The sequence below is a fragment of the Habropoda laboriosa genome, unplaced genomic scaffold (assembly GCF_001263275.1).
Source record: "Habropoda laboriosa isolate 0110345459 unplaced genomic scaffold, ASM126327v1 scaffold59, whole genome shotgun sequence".
NCBI classification, from domain to species: Eukaryota; Metazoa; Arthropoda; class Insecta; order Hymenoptera; family Apidae; genus Habropoda; species Habropoda laboriosa.
The window spans coordinates 525,616-534,285 of NW_017100162.1; positions in this window are offsets into that span (position 1 = coordinate 525,616).

Consider the following 8,670-nt stretch of genomic DNA (forward strand, 5'->3'; position numbering starts at 1 on the left):
CAACGTTATATAGTGTCTAGTAAATGATCAGCTGACCTATTCCGTCCCCGGAGAGTCGAGAGAGAGAGAGAGAGAGAGAGATAGGGAGAGACAGAGAAACACACAGTATCGCCAGGACACTCGCGACGAATCGAGCAGATTAGAGCACGATTTTCCATCCCCTATCTATCGATTCGAATCCAATCTTCCGCTATAGATCACGAACGAGCCGATAAACGATCGTAAAATCGTTTAACGAACGTCTCTACACACAGACACACACTCACTTCCGAATTACCGCGCGAAAGTTTGAAGAACTTTTTCCTCCTCCGGATGCTCGTAAAATAAATCGAACCTCTTCTCAAAATAATTCCACGCCTCTCTACTTAATTACACACATTCACGTGCAACGAGAATCATACTCACGTGATGTATTAGTTGAAAACCGTTTTGTCACGATCCAGCAATCCTGATCAGTTCGAAACACTTTTCCAGCATCGTATCAACGTGGACACGGTTGATGGTGAAAACGATACTCGTACACCGTCCTCGTAGTAAACAAACAGTTCGCAATGTGTAGCAACGTTTCACGTAACATCGTTAGGTTGAAAGATAAACGTCTTCCTTTTCTTTTTTCTCTCCTTCACGTTTCTCCTTTATTATCCCCCGTGTGTCGCGCGTTTCTCTCGGTTACGCACATGGTCACGCTGCGAAGATTGTATTAAAACAGAAACCAAAAAGAAAAGCAAAGAAAAGAAAAGGATAAGAAGGGAGAATCAGCACGATTGAATGCCGCTATCGTAGCGATCGCGTCTCGTGTCCTGTACCACTTTACTCATCCCACTGTCACCGTAACACGCGACACGTTTATCGCTGGCACGCGTCCGGCGTTACCGACAGAGCAAACTCGTTACTAGGTTAGAATTCGCTGAAAAGGGATCCCCGTGAGCGCACGCTACTAGAAAGCGGTCTCGCTTCTCCCCTCCCTCGATTCGGGGCTCCCAACCACCCCTCTCTTTCACTCACTCGATCGCTCTCTCTCTCTCTCTCGCGCGCGCTCTCCCAACATCGCTCGTAGTTTCCAGGATCTCGGGAAAACTTTGCTGGAAAGCGGCAGGCGGCACGAGCCGGGTGGGGGTTGACAGATACGTACACCCCATCCCGAGTTTGAGTAGGGGAAACAGTTCCCCTCTCCAGCCCTCATTGTCTCTGTGTGTAAGCATGAACGCGGTAAATAAAAAAGTTTCAAGTCACTCGCGAATCCGCCGGGCGGTAATGCGCAGGAACCAAGATGGCGGATTACTTCGGAAAAGTTTCTTGGAACACCTACGAGTTAGCGAACAGCAGCCACCGGCGAAAGAAATGTATTTACTCCCGGCGGAAGTTGGCCCGCGCTATAGATGAGATTAATACGCGTTTGTACAGGCTCGGTTTTAACATGTCGTTCGACACTTTTCCAAGATCGACCGTGAAACGTTGCGATTAACGAGCTCGCGTGAAAGGAGAAACGATAGCTAGTGGTAGAGGATCGATTACGATCAGGCCGGAGGAACTACCGAAGATATACAGAGAAAAACGTAACGAAATCTTTCGTAATCGAAAACTCGAGGTACGAAACGTAAACTTGTACGTTTGTCGTATATTACGCGATGTTGCGTTTAGAACGTTTACCCGAAAAAGTTAGCCGCTATATATCGAGATACGTATCTTCGCAATTCCACGTCTAACTTTACCGTTAGATCATACTCGTATCTGCTGTTTCATAAGACTCGACGACACGAGTTCCCTCGAAGTTTCTCCATCCTACGAATGGAGAAGTCACGCGAACGTGAGTTACACGTGGTGAACATAGGAGAAGAGCGCGGCGTCGGGGGCGGGGGTGGCGGGAGCGGCATTCGTCGAGTGTGTTACAGGGAGCGCGACAACTGTTCCGACGCGAGGAAGCGTCAAACCGGATCGTTTTCGGCAGCTTGGATGTTGGACCGCTGAAACTTGGAAAGTGCATACACTCGATACATGCGATGATTCCCTTCTCATCGTCGGAGGCTGTCTATTTGCGGAGGTAGCCGTACCTGGTTGCCTGCCGCCTGCCCTCGTGGGAGTCAGCTAAGGGAAATCAATATCTCACTAGGGGTAGAGAATACGAGAAAGAGAGAGATGAAGTAGCGAGAGTAGGAGTTGGCGAAGGAAAAGCAGGAGAATGAGGAGGCCGAGAGAAGATGTAGGTGGAGGAGGAGGAGAAGTAGTAGGGTGGAAGAGGTGGAAGAGAGTAGGATATAGGAAGGAGAGGAAGGACGCAGTCTACGCTCGACGACCTCGCTCGCTCGTGGTCTTCCGCGGCCGTAGTGCCACGCGTGAACTCGAGTACCGCGGTACCAGCACGCGAAACTCGGTGCAAGAATCCCCCACTACTGTATATACATATATGTATATACATATACATACTAGTACGCTATTACGCTCGTTATATTACCGGCCGCGCTCGGTCGGTCACACACGCCAGCACGGGCCGGTCGTTCCGTCGGTAGCGCGCGTGCCGCGTGTGTTCTCTCTTTCGCGCCTACAAACCAAAACCACCGTCACACCGCGCACGCTACCTGGATAAACACGTTACCCCCGCGTGTGCAACCGCGTACACAGCCACCTCGTTCCAATCCTGTCGGCCGCTTAGCGGGAACTGGAGACGAAAACCTTGCCCGCACCGCGTTGCCGTCCTCCGGACTCGCTCCAAACTCACTCTCATTCTCTATCCCCTTTCCTCCCTCACCCTGCTTCAACCGTTCGCGCTTCTCACTCTCTCTCTCTCTCTCTCTCTCGCCCTCTCTCTCTTCCACACCGTGCACCCCTCTTGCTCGGGCCGCGTTCTCACACTCCGCGCGCTTCTCAGCGAAACTTTCCCGGCGTCGGGACACGCTGCCACCACCACCACTACCACCACCACCGCCACTACCACCACCACCACCACCGCCGCCACCGCCGCCGACGCCGCCGCCACCAACGATACCAACACCATCGCTACACTGTACCACCACCGTCACCCATCGCGCCGTTACCTTCGTCTTTTCAACGTTTACAAACACCGACAACGAGATCCTCTCTCTACACATCTATGACGGTTCTCCACCCCTCTAACTCCCTCCTTTCATTCCGATTCCACCCCCCAGTTGGCCACCGGCGCGGCGCTTCTCTTTCCTTCGTACATCCTACGATTCCTTCTCTGGTTCTCTCCTTCAAGTTTCACCCAACTTTTCCGACCCCCCTTGCCTCTCGCCATCTACCAAAGGCACGGACAACGCCGACGCTGCCGCGACGACATACGCTATATATCCCGCGCGCGCGGATCTTTTCTATCTTTATTCCCTTTCGCTTGCTAACTTGCCGGTTCGCCCCGTTCGCTTCTTGTCCTGGGGATGCGCGTTACAGTCTGAAGTACGGCTCTCACGAATATTCGCTAACGCTACAACACCTCTCTCTCTCTCTCTCTCTCTCTCTCTCTCTCTCGCTCTCTTTCTCTGTTTCTCGTTCTGCCTCTCTTTCTCCGGCCGCACACAGACACGGGCCGAATTTCGAGAGAAGCGGTGAAACGATCGCGTTAAGCACCGATTCAAAAGCTCCACGACGAACAAGCTCAATTCGTTGCTGTACCTACCTACCTGTTTTTACCCGAACATTTGGAAAACGCGTTTGACAATTTTCTTCGATTGCGAAACTCTCGAACGTCGCGGTGTTGCGTACGGTCGACGTGATTCCCTCGAGTTTGCCATCTCGTGCAACGAGAAATATAGATTTTACAGTGAGGCAGTAGGTCGAGACGCGTTTAGATCGTGTATTAGGTACAGCTACGATTTATCAGACGCGATTACGATCACGTGAAACATCACGGCGAGAGTAAAATTGACGCGTATTTCGGAGGAGTGGGGGAGAGGAAGTGAGCATGTTCACAGGCCACAGATTAGTTATTATTGATGTTAATGCGTTATTATAGCAACCGTAATACGATGCAACGTAAGCGCATTACCATATTGTACAATCAACGAAATGTAATCTAATGAAAGCGGACACGAAACGCGAAAATCTTTCTCCGCAAAACCTGTTAAAACTTCGCACCAGAATCGGGGAGGGGTTGGGAGTGAAGGAGGGGTGAAGGAGGAACTAATCGATTTAAATTAAACTTGATACTCCTGAGAATCCTCTTCTGGCTAGCCGTAGTAAAACATTTGCATGTAAACACTAGAAGCGAACTTTCTTGACAATTGGAAAACTTTTAAACAACAACGGGTAGGGAGGGGGTGAACTTTCTTCTGCGGAGAAGAATGCCCGATTAATCCACACGATCGCAGCTCGTTCGAGAGTCCATGTTAAAACCAGAGAAGAATTGTAATACAATTCGATGGACAATTCGAGTGATCACGCGACGACGAAATTAGACCGGCGACCTCGCGATAATCGTCGATCCTCGAAGAACAGGCGCGAGAACTTTCTTTTTTCTTCCAACGCGTATCGGAAAACTGTAGAAAAAGAAAACAAAACATAGAAACTACAGCGTACCGACACGTTCCGCGTGAAAATACATTTTACGTGTGAATCATAATGCGGCAAATCTCGTAAGCCCAACGAACTGCGTCGGACGAGAAAACGTCTATTGTAGTGTGCATGCCTTAAGCAGCGGCACGCTTCGACAAGGGTTGGAAGGGGCGAGGGGAGAGAGTGAACGGGGTGTGCGCGTGGCCGGACGTCGTGACGCCTGCGTCAATCTGCGATTCATTGCCCTGGCAACGGTGACGCTGAAACCGTCGTTGTCGTACCTTTTTTCTCTTTCCCCGCTAAGCTCAATCGCCGTTTCACTTATCTCTTTCGACATACGGATATTCCCATTTTCCTCTCCTTCCACGAACTCTTCCGTCTCCGTCCCACTAACGTCCACGTTTCCCAGCCCGACTTACACTGGGTGTTCCTTATCCTCGCATCAACGAGGAACAAACCGTCGAGGTTTCTACGACGTAACAAGTGGATATCCTCATTTCCTACACGATCATTTCCCCGTACTTGTACACCTTTCACTGCCCTCGCGGATTTCGTTTCATTCGCCGCGAACCCGACTCGACGGCTCGTTCGACGTATCGTTTTTCGATAATCGCCGCGCATTTCGAACCAATTTTCGGCGGACAGAGGAAACCACGGTACCGCGACGACAACGATTTTCATCCCGGGGCGAGATTATTTCGATGATGTTTATTCGAGACGCGTCGGCAAATTTAATTACTGTGCAATTAAGGGAGAGAGGAGAGTCGTAGCTTTGTTCTTAAGCACGCCGCGATATAAGAAGCTATTTCTTCACCTCTGCCGCAGGAGGAGAGGAGAATGGCTGTTATCATTTCTCACGCTTTCACCGGGGCAAATGTATATTTTCTCTAGGTTTGATACGTAGACGAATTCTGTCGAGAGTGATTTGGTTTTTAGACGTTGTGTAACTCTGATGACGTGTTTGTATGTATCAAGCTTTCGTGTAGAATTGACCAGGTGAGTAGAATTAATTGGGATTTAAATGAAATTTATCGCCAACTCGAGAGAGAGAGAATGAAAATCTTTCGGACATTAAACGACGCGTATAAAACCTACTAAACTACGACTTACAAAGAGCTCGCATATTTCATGCTGCAACCCCCCTACACTACTGGGTAAGTGATGCGTGACCGAAAGGAAAAGAGGAGTTTTCCAAGTCTGCCGACCCAAGGCCCGAACCGTGTTATCTTTTTGTCGACGAGAAGACGAGACTCGCTGGTAAAAAACATAACTTCCACTTTAGAGGGTATGCTTAAGTGCTACATTCTCGTAGCTGAAGAAATTTCTCTGACGTTTATAAGTACGTGCTACACTATGTACATATGTAAGTACCGAGATTTTATGCCCAATCAAATACACCGTAAGTGACACACCTAACGGGTTAAGTCACCACCGAGTTTCTAACAAGTCGATCTTTTTCGCTTTTATGCCTTTTTAAATGTAGTACAAATAGTTTCAATGAAAAATTTCGATGGTCCTATACCATTAGAGAAGATTTAACGAAGCGTGCGATTTAACGAAACTTTGCACGCGTTTTCCTCAGAAAGGCGTAACTTTTACAATTTTCATCCGATTCACTTGAAACTTTTATAAAGTACTCCCTATTATATAGTCTAAAGAAGCACGCAGGATTTTTGCAATATATTGAAAATGTTTTTTGCGAATAATATTTTTGTGTGAAAATTTTAAGGAAAATTCGCGTGTTCACCATTTCTATAAAACTCAATATTTTTTTTAAATCCTACAGACTTCTTTAGTAGATAGCATGTAGACGACGGGAAATTTTGATATTTTGTTCCAAGTCAAACCGTGTGGCAGCAGGGGACAACACCATAAGGGACGTTCATCCGAAATAGAGGCTCCACGAAGCGGCTGTTGCGCCGCCATTTTGTAAAGAAATTAAACGAAAAAATACCTCTACATTCTTCAAGGCTACTACAACAAAGCCCCCACGAAAAGTTTTCGATCGCTCGGATTATTTTCTCGAAAAAGAAAATAATGCCAAAGTTAGGTGACACTTTGGTCCAACCGATTTTTCGAAAGATCAAATTTGAAATACGCAAGAATCGTGGCGACGAAGTTTCTCAAACGGTAGGGAACAGTTTCGCCAAGGTTTGCAGAGGAAGAAAATCTTTCCACCCCTCCTATTATATCCAGAGCACTTTCCACTTCCATCGATTGAATAACGAAGTCTTCCACGCTCCCTTTATCTCCGATAAACTTCTCTGTCATAATAACTTCGGCGTCTCTAAATGGTACGTATATCCGTAATAAATTGTTCTTACAAACTTTCTGGATGGCGTAGCTATATAAATAGTCCCGTGGAATCTCCCTCCGCCCTCTGGTGCGTTTCCTACAATCCACCTTTACCCCGAACCAACCTCAACCACCCCCGCTTCGAGACGTCGCTATGCTACTCTTAAAGATGCTTTTCATTGCACTCCCACACAGTGGAATCCGATCGATGCGGCTATCCTGCTCCAGCATAGAGAATCTTGCTCCGTTCAATGTCCTCCGCCAACGAACCGGACCTCGAATCCTACTATACGCATCTTCCATTGTGTATCTCGCGACCTTATCTCCTATCCCTTCAAATCTCTGTCTCTCTTCCCTTTTTCTACGCTGTCCCATTCCTTGCAGACGAATGCGAACTTCGATACCTTAGCCCCCACTAAGGAGAAGAGGGGCAGAGTAGGTAGAAGCCTGGAGATATGTATGGATTCGCATCCAGCTTTACAGAGAAAAAGAAAAAAGAAAGAAAATTTCTTCCTACGAGAAGAGAAAACTTGTTAAGTCCGATTTTATTAGTTCCTTCTAACCTGGTGCGCCACGTGAAAAATCCCTATGGTTTCGTCCTTCGTGCTACCGCGTCCCTGTTAGTTACGTTTTAATCTCCTCGTTTGACTCGTTTCTTTAACTCCATTGTTACCACTCGTTACGGTTTGCATCGACTTAATTGACTTTTGCTTTGCCTCAACCCGAGGGATCTCTCGTCGAGCTCGTAAACGTGCGCGCGCACGTGTATATGCGTGTGTAGAGAGTCTATTAGGATGTGCCAGTGGTCTGTTCGAATACCCAACGATCGACGCGATTTGAATCACTGAGAAATTTAATCGATGCAGGAAGAGTTATATATTCAGAGAGATATAAACGGCAAGTGTTCGGAAAGAAAGATTTCGATAACCTTTATTAATAAAATATCGCTGAACACAATTCAATTGGTGTTTCGAGTGGCCCCTTTGACACGTTTGATCGACACCCCTTCTGCGAAAGGATTTGAAAGCGACCGCGGCTAAAGATTTCACACCTTTGATTGAATTCAGAGATACAGCGTGAAAGGAGTGGATCATTTGAATTTTCCGCCCCGGGAGTTTTCAAGCGTTGCCAGTAATAATAAATCTGAAGGAACGTATAACTCTGCGAAGGGGGTTGGGATATAATTTTCGTGAGCTAAATTCATGGAAACTGCCTATTCATTTCCGGCTCGAGAGACTTTGTGCCTCTTTCGGTTTACCGAGAAAAGTTTTGCATGCGCGCTGAAGTTTTCGCCCGCAATTACTTGGGCATCTAAACTTGCCGAGATAGTGATAAGACTTCCTCTTATATGTCCCACCTGCTTGCTTGAATTAATGAAGTGAATTTACTCCTACTTATTAAATAAAGCTTTTGATGCTTAACCTATTGATCGAGCGAGAATAAAAGAATGACGTATCATTGCGCATTCTTTCAAATGAATTTTGTCACTTTTACATTTGATAATTGAACGTATTGCGAAGAATTGTAGCAGTAAACATAATACTACATTTATGTTACCTTTGATCCGATGAGAAACAAAAGTTATGAGAATTAAGTCATCGAGGCGAGTTTAAAGGAGCTTTCGATGGCTAACTTGCAACCTGGAATCATTCCATTAGGTATGAAAAATTATTGCAATAGAAATAATACTATGTTTATGTTACTTTCGATCCGGTGAGAAACAAAAGTTATGAGAATTAAGTTATCGAGGTGAGTTTAAAGAAGCTTTCAATTGCTAGCTTGCAAGCTGGAACCATTCCAACCATTACTCTTGTAACTTATCAATTCTTAAAGACACGTGAACGGGTGGAGGCCAATTCCTAAACAATTGAT